Here is a 9390-nt window from a genome sequence, read left to right on the forward strand (position 1 = left end):
GTAATATTGAAATACCGTTAAAAAACACTTAGAATGTGTACATAACGAAATGAGTATGCAACGGGGAGGAAGATAGATGACCGTTATGAAAATATTCGGATGATTGAACCTAGGTTTACACTCTTTTTATTTTTGCACGATGCCATGGTGCCTCCCCCGTGCCCATGGTACCTTCACCATGCCCATGGTATCATGGGGCCTTGGTGTGCTCGCGGCGGGTGCACTGGCATGCGGGTACCAAGCACACAGTTCCTAGTTTAGGATGCATGGGTGCTTTGGTGCCATGGAACCATGCTGTGCGGTGCCTTGGTGCCATAGCGGCGCGGCGCCTTGGTGCCATGGTATGCAGTCCCATGGCACCATGGTGCCATGGTTCCTTGGTGCACTGTGTCATGGTGCCTTGTGGCCGTTTCTAGCTATGGTGCTTTGAGGCATTGGTGCATTGTGCCTTGTGGGTGAAGGGGTCGATACACGGACAACCAACTTTACAAATACACCACCATGGTAGGGCACTACAGGTCCTTCGGTATTTTACATTGGGCATTGTGTGCTGCCGATTTCTCCGAACGTTGGAGTCCAGGTCATTGGACATATCTCTAGGATTGCATTTGACCATTATGAAAACCTTTAATTAATTCATGCCTCCACGCACCGAAGTTGGCCTCGATGCATCGCTGGGCTCTTGAGATGCACTGCTCTTCATGGACAACCTCTAATTGTGATGCCTTAGTTTAACATAGAAGTTCACTTGATATTATACTTAACTGTTTGAAATAGAACGGATGTGATACTCGAAAGATAAGCGGTGAATTTGGGTGAGGATATGCCGCGGCATGCTCGAGGGTGAGGTAAACTCACAAATCTTAGTAGGGTTTTTCAAGGATGGAAGCAAAAACCTCCTTTGAAGATGGATAGAAAATGATTGGATCAGAGGGTGAGGGATAAACCGGAGCAACAAAGGGCGAAATCTCTGTAGATTATGAAAGCAAGGCCACTCAGCTACTTACAATACCCGGTCGGGTATTTAAGTCATCTGCAAAGGATTCTACTTGCCACTCGATGAAAATTGTACTTAAAGGCGGCCACCGCGAACTTTTCACCACAATGGCTTATCCAACGACACATACCATTAGGCGCCGAGGCCCCTACTGCATGTCGACAAATGGACGAAGGGCGCATGTGTTGCTTCTAGCCTGGATTCTTAAATAGAGGCATTCAGTCATAATCCAGCACACGGTATTTTTGCGCCACTTGCATTTTAACTAAGCGCGTTGACTAATTATGCGAATCAACGGTTCCTATCATACTAGGTTGAATTAATATTAAGAGACTTTCATTAATAGGGTAAACCTAATCTATCTCACGATGATCTAAACCCAGCTCACGTTCCTTATTGGTGGGTGAACAATCCAACACTTGGTGAATTCTGATTCACAATGAAAGGAAGAGCCGACATCAAAGGAACAAAAAGCAACGTCGCTATGAACGCTTGGCTTCAAAAATCCAGTTATCCCTATAGTAACATTTTTGACACTTCAAGCTTCGAATTATGAAGGTGTAAAGGATCATTTGGCCACACTTTCATGGTTCATATTCGTACTGTAAATCAGAATCAAACGAGCTTTTAACCTTCTGTTCCACAAGATATTTTTGTTCTTGTTGAGCTTATCTTAGGACACCTGTATTATCTTTTAGCAGATATGCCACCTCAGCCAAACTCCCTGCCTAACAATATCTTCTTCCTGGATTAGCATGCAGAGCGAGCCTTGGGTTAAAAAAGAGGGGTAGTGCCTCACTTTTGATTCACAAAATAAGTAAAATAACATTATAAGTAGTGGTATTTCACTTTTCCCTTTCGTATCCCCCTTATACTACACCTCTCAAGTCATTTCACAAAGTCGAACTACAGTCAAGCTCAACAGGGTCTTCTTTCCCCGCTAATTCTACCAATCTCGTTCCCTTGGCTGTACTTTCGCTGGATAGTAGACAGGAATAGTGAGAATCTCGTTAATCCATACAAACTCATAAATGATTAGATGACGAGGTATTTGGATACCTTAAGAGAGTCATAGTTACTACCTCACAATGGGCTAGACATAGTTAATGATTAGGCTGGTGAGGATGTGTTTCTACCTCGCTGAGATTTTCCTCCCTTGGTTTGTGTATTTTTAGGAGCCATGTCACCTGAAAATGGATTAAGAAATCAGTGCAAGGTAAAACAAAGGGAAAAATAGTTCACAGTGACGCCTGACGAGAGATTTGATGGTCCATCAGTGGTGGGACGATCCGTCAGATCCACCGTTAGCTTTATCCAGTATGTTTCATTTTTTGACTTTTGGGACCGTCAACTTGGTGGTCCATCGAAAACTTGATGGTCCACCAGTATGACCGTCAAATACAATCCAGAAGCTCATTGTGTTTGACCTTGGGGACAGTCAACTTGGTGGTCCATCACAAAGTTGACGGTCCACCATGTTAACGGTTAGACCTTCATCCTTAGGCACATTTATGGGTTCGACTGATTTTCAGCGCAGCTTAAGATCAAATCAATTTTTAGCTTGAGCAATAGCATTAAAACCATATTTTAATAAATAATTCATCTACTAAATAACACTTAAGCATAAACCATTCCAACTCAACACCATTATAGCAAATCATGAAACAATCCATGCCCTTACTTTTCAAATGAACAAGAGGAAAGAAGTAAATGCTCATACTTTGATATTGTAGTATTCTACTTGCTTGAGACTTCAGTGAGTGAACTACTTGCAACTTTTGTCACTTCTGTTTCTCTTTAGTTTGTGATGGGGATAGGGAAAGAATGACCTAACTTAAGTAGAAAAGTGATGGAGGAGTGGAGGAGTCTCAAATAGGATAGCTTAGTTCAGGTTCTTTGAATCTTGGAGAAGTGGAAAAATCAAAGGTCATGGAACAGTTACAATGAGTGTACCTGCTCAATTTTACTCTTAAAATCTTATTCCACGTCAAATACGGAGTACTTATAAAGAGTACTGATTTAACCCAACCCGATTCAGAATTAGGGTTAAAGTGACGGTCGAATTGACGGTCCGTCACAAGTGTGACGGACCACCACTGGGAACGTTACCCCTTAGCTGAGTCAATGAGTTTCTATTTTTGGTATGACGGTTAATGGGACAGCCAACCATAGTCGTGATGGTCCACCGAATTAGCCGTCACTACTTACCAGAATGCAGGTCAGTAGTCTCTCTTCTAACGACTACTTTGACGGTCCACCATATACTTGATGGTCCTCCACTCATGCTGTCATGCCCTATCCAGTGAATATATTTTCCTTCTTAGTTTTGATGGTTGAGTATGGCGGTTCGTCAGTAGTTTGGCGGTCCATAAAGTGTACCGTCGCAACTTTCCAGTAGTTTAAATGCTCCCAATTTTCCTGTTTACAACACTTCTGGTCCTGCACACTTCATAAACACATCAAAATTTCCCTAAAACATAAAATAGACTCTACTTATGGTTACAACAATATGTTGTGGGTTGCCTCCCACTATCGCCTGATTTAACGTCGTGGCACGACTTAGGTATCTCGAATACTCAGACTTCATCGAGGTAAAAGACATCAATACTTTTTATTAGGTCTTTTGGACCAATATAAAGTTTGATTCTTTGCCTGTTTACTTTGAAGACACAACCATCTTCATTTTTAAGCTCGACTACCCCAGATGAGTAGATTTGGATAATTTTAAATGCACCTGACCATTTAGACTTTAACTTGCCCAAAAATAGCTTCAGTTTGGAGTTGAAAAGGACCAAATCACCTTTCATAAATTCTCTCTGTGTAATCCATTGGTCATGGTATTTCTTCATCCTTTCATTATACAAGTCAGATCTTTCATAGGTTGTTAGACAGAATTCGTCGATCTTGTTAATCTGCTCCAATCATAGATCAGTTGCTTCTTTGCAATGTATATTCAGCCTTTTTAGAGCCTACAAGGCCTTATGTTCCAGCTCAATTGGCAAATGAAATGCCTTCCTATAAACTAGCTGATATGGTGACATGCCAACTGGTGTCTTAAAAGCAGTTCGATACACCTACAAGGCGTCATCGAGCATTTGAGACCAATCTTATCTACTGGCATTCACCGTTTTGACGAGAATGGCTTTGATCTCGCAATTCGATACCTCCACTTGCCCACTAATTTGTGGGTGGTAAGGAGTCGCTACATGGTGTTGTTTTACTCCGTACTTCATATATTTAAGAGATTAATCAAACCATGGTTATGATTAATAAAATGCCAGCATCGTTTGGGTTGTGAATTATTTATGAGTTCCACTTAACTAATTCAATTGCAAGAAAGGTTGAATCCTATTCTATATCCATTAGTTTCTCAACCTAAATGGATAGATTATCCTATAATTTTATCAAACTCATAGGATGCCTTATTATTTCAACCTAGTTCTCATGTAAGCTAATCCTATTAGGGAATTAGCTATTACTCTAAAGGTTAAGGCCCTCAGAATTTATATAAATACCTTCTTTTCCCCACTAACACTTTCCTCTCAGACAAGTTGTGTTCTAGGGATTACTCCTCAAGTTTACAACCAAGAAAAGTCATGAAATTGAAGAAAGATTTATGCAAATGTTATTCAGTTACAGAACGCAAATTGATTCCCAACCCATAGATGTATTTCACATTAAGGATCCCATAACCCTATTTATGAGATTTAGCCATAACACTCCATAGAAGATAAAGAATTCATTATTGTATTATTCATAAATAAATGGAAAGTTTACTTGCAAAGAATCCCAAGAATCAGTTCTTAAATCTTCAATGATCAGTTATTTGATACTAAAATTCCCCAAAGTACTTGGATACCAAGAAGTTCAATAGATGAAAAGAAAACTTGTAAAAGGTAAAGGATGCGTTCTTAACCCAAAAAGTTGGTATTTATATGTCCCCGCTAAAAAAAGAATTCAAAATTAAAAAAATGGAAAAATCGTGTCCCATTTGATGGTACATATGATGGACCGTCAAAGATCTGACGGTCCACCATATTTCCCGTCACTCAATTGATCCGAATGGCAGTTTCTAGATAATATAAGACAGTACACCTGGCGGTCCATCGATGGACTGACGGTCCGCCATATTGTCCGTCACTCGACTCCTCTGGAGGCCTTGTTCTGGTTCAACTTGATGGTTATATAGCGGTCCATCATAAACCTGACGGTCCATCATTTTGACCATCAATTCCCTTTTTCTGCTACTTTTTCCAGTTTTCTTCTATGGTTATCTCCTTTGACTAAAACACTAAAAACCTTCATTAAATATCACTTTGGTTGCTTGAAAACATACAATTTTCCTAAGAAAATGATGCTAAATGTTCCGTAAAACACCGAAAGATCACATAACTACTTTCATTTTGAATTAATTTTGTTTAAATTGCTTATCATTATGGTTGTTTCTTTATTCTTGTTTTAACTATTTTGAGGAATGATCACATTAGAATACACCAATTGTTAAACTTGTGATCTCGGGAGAGGGAATAGGGAGATAGAACCTAGGAATAAGAAAAGTATGGCTCTTGTTTCTTCATAAAGTAAGAGATTTGAATTATTATCTAGGACAAAGATGTACTTTGTTATCTCACTTGATTCACATGTAGGATGATAGTTGTAAAGAACTTAAGTGAACTATTACATACCTGCTCAACGATGTAGTTTAAAGGTTCAACTTAGGCAAAGGATTAGAGGTTGGGAAGCTATGATCATAAAATTAACCCCATGAATCAATAATAAAGATAAGTAATTTAAAGAATGAAGTTCAATAATGTAGTATGATTTGTCCTAAGCCTTAACCCTGGGCTTCTATCCATTGATTATCCTAAGTCATTACTTTGTTGCATTAGTTTAGTTTGTTTTTAGTTATCAATTCTAAAACTCTATTTGATACTCTTCTTAATTTGTTAAACTAGAATTGGATAGGCAGCGAACATAAGTCCCTGAGAGATCGATGCTTGCGATTTCTTAAAGCCACTTTACTACTAGATAAGACCACGTACACTTGCATCTGTGCTTGGGCACTACAAAATTTTGGCGCCGTTGCTGGGGACTTTTAACAAAGCAACTATCTTATTTTTAGTTTTTCTATTTTGAGTTATAGATAGTTTTTGTTTTTTTAGTTATTTTTATTTTCCTTTATTTCTTCTTTTCTCACACTCTTCTTGAGATGTTATTATTGGATAGATGGTTTTCAAAGAATAATGATTCTTGTAATTTTTATGGAGGACCCCACCATGAGGGTTTTTGTCCAGATTTTGATCCAAGAATTTGGAGGGGACCTATTTGTTTCCAACCTTTGGAGAAACCCACAAGTTGGTGTGTGGTTTGTTACAATCTGTATCACTATACAAATATGTGTGCTTTTAATCATAATTCAGTTATGTTTGTGGGTAAGGCTCAAAATACAACTATGGAGGTTACGGATATACTACCACCACCACAAGAATCGAAACTACTCGACTATCATCTTTATTTTGTTACTGAAATTGAAAAGGTGAACAAAAGTGAAGGTGTTGAGGATAGTAAAAATTTTGAAATAGGATTGGTTAGGCCTCACTCGAAGCATTTTTGTATGTTATGTTTAAATGATATCGTGTCTGTGAAATCATCTAAAATAGTGGAAGAGTGAAGATGAGGAACAAAAATCCTATATTCTTGATTTTACACCGAATAAGCAATAGAAAAACACACCTCACTTCAAGGCCAAGTGGTTACTATGGATATTCCATTACTCAGTTTCTTAATCTTTGTACCACCTCCTTATGGTTGAGGCAAAAAGATGGATGCTTAATTAGGGGAAAATTCATATCCTCAAGATAGAGAAAAAAGTTGAATGGGTCATGCCGCGACACTAAATTAGGCACTTTATAGGAGGAAACCCAAGCTATGGTATGTCTTTTTTTTAGTTTTTTGTTTTTATTTCACGCAGTTTTTGTTTTTGATTGAGTCACAGGTGAATGGAAAGTCTTAGTACCATAACCTTGAGCTTGAAGCATAGCAAAGAATGAGTGTGGGGTTCCCATGGATCCCCAATTTGTGTGAATATGCATTTAGCTAGGCCTAGAGGCCTCAGGAAGTATATCTATATTCTTACTTTTAAATTCACTTTGGGGACAAAGTAGAGTTTTAAGTCTGGGGTGGGGAATTCTAAAATTTTGGCTCAATTTAAAAAAATTTAGGTTAGGAATAAGTGAGATATTCTTATTGGTGCTATTTTTGATCACATGATGCAAGTGGTTTTGTTTGTAAAAAGCCTATTGAATTAGTGAATTACTACTTTTGAGAATCTTAGGCTCATGTTGTGACTTTTGTATTTGAGGCTTAATTTTGAATTCATGTTACTATTTGGTTGGGAGTCTCTAATGATCCTGTTAAGTTTAGTATTTGTCATGTGTGAGTGATATTTTGGTATATTCCTTGTTGCATATGTTGTCTAGAACTTTCCCGGTGTGTGTCTGAAGCGAAATAAAGAATGTGGATTTAAGAGATGATTTAGGCATTTCCTTGATAGCTGTGTTTTTACCTTATATTTGTTCTACTCCTTGTGAAAAATCATAGTTAACCCCCATTGAGCCTTTACCTGTTTCTTTGGTGGCCTCATATATAGCCTAATTCCCTTCTTTGATAGACCATAATTTGATCCCAAAAGCTCCTAAGTGCTTTATTAAAAAAACTTGAATTAGTAAGGAGTTTGAGAAAAAAAAGGTGAATGTGATGACCCAATATAATAGTTATTGGTGTTGATAATTAATGTATGGTGGTTGGGTGTGATGTAATTGATGCAAGAAATATTTCCATGGTTGAGAAAAAAAGAAAAAAATTTAATTCTTATGGCAATAAACTATATGCCCATAAACTATTTATGAAAATGCTTAAAAGAGATGGAGCAAAAATAAAAGATATGGGTGGATGAAAAAGTATAATTTGGTTGTTAGAGATTTATTTTAAATGTATGCTATAGTGTATTAAAGAGCTTAGACAGATTAGTCACTATTCTTGGCAAAAATAGTTCCTACCCATCCCTTATGACAATTGCTTTATTGTGTGTGTTTATGGGTAAATCTCTTCTTGTGAGGGAACATGTTTGATGAATGCGTGTGATTTTTATGATGACTTATATTGAGAAATATGAATGATTTTGACATGTATTGAGTAAATTCTTGAGGCTAGGATGTTTTGGAGTAGGATTCTTGATCTTTCAATTCTGTATAACATGTTTAGTATTGTAAACCTGCATTCTATGTGGTCATTGTATTGCTAGCTTTAATTTATTTCATGTAGTACAAGTGTGAAGTATTTCCATCTCATGATGCTTTTAGTTAAGATTTGTTCGAGGATGAACAAGGCTTTAAGTGTAGGGTGGTGATGTTTGGTGTATTTATGCATTCTAGCGCTACTATTCTAGCCTATTTAGCCTTGTTTTTAGGGTGATTCATGTGATTAATGGGTTGAGAATGATATAAATGAGCATTTATTTTTCTAATTATGTGTTTACAATGTGTAATGGTCGCTTAACATGAGTTTTGATTCAATTTGAGCATTTAGAGTTCAACCGAGAAAACTAGTATAACTAGCTTGAGCTAGATGTTTTTCTAGTCTATTATGTTGGGTATTAAGGTGTTTTAATGAGTTAATAAGGTTTTTATTATTTATTTTTATGTGAAAAAACTTAGTCAAAATGATCAAGGGTCAATTGGATCAAGAAAAGAGTCAAAACAATAAGTTAAAGATCAATGTGAATTTAGCCTATGCTTTGCTCGTGTTTCTAGTTCATCTATGAGGATGTTGTGTTCTTTTGAGATCTAAATTGTTTTTTTTTAATGATATAGTATTATTTTTTAATGGAATATGATGATATTTGAAGGATTTACAAGCTTCAAATAAAGTGGAAACAACAAAAAAGGCTTGGAATGGATCACGAAAGCACAAAACACAGCTTGATGCCCAATTTGGACACCTGTAAAGTATCGGGAGTGTGTGGGCGTGTTAGAAGGAGTATTTGCACGTGAGACACATAAATGGATTCATAAGGCACCCAAAATAGTGAACCAATTCAAATTCTACATGCCGCATAGATTTAACAAAAGCGATAAATGACGCGGCACGTCACTGGGTTCGCAGACGACCAAAAACTGTTTCCTTGTTCAACAAGGCATGGGCTATTTCTTCCACTTTAAATTGGACATTACTCACATTTTTTACTTACTTTTGGAAATCCTTGGAAGATATTGGAGGGTATACAACTTATTTTTAGTATTTTTATCATTCTTTTATTTTAGTTTCTTTCATGGTTTGTATCATCAATCCAAGGGGTTGGATGATGAATATTCCCATTAAATGATAAAACTCCC

At 37.2% G+C, this 9390-nt stretch overlaps 1 pseudogene; it reads left to right on the forward strand.

Annotated features, from left to right (window-relative positions):
• The first annotated feature begins 266 nt into the window (after positions 1-266).
• Positions 267-1996, forward strand: LOC124892559 (annotated as a pseudogene).
• Positions 1997-9390: the final 7394 nt, after the last annotated feature.

This window comes from Capsicum annuum, unplaced genomic scaffold (assembly GCF_002878395.1).
Source record: "Capsicum annuum cultivar UCD-10X-F1 unplaced genomic scaffold, UCD10Xv1.1 ctg4857, whole genome shotgun sequence".
NCBI classification, from domain to species: Eukaryota; Viridiplantae; Streptophyta; class Magnoliopsida; order Solanales; family Solanaceae; genus Capsicum; species Capsicum annuum.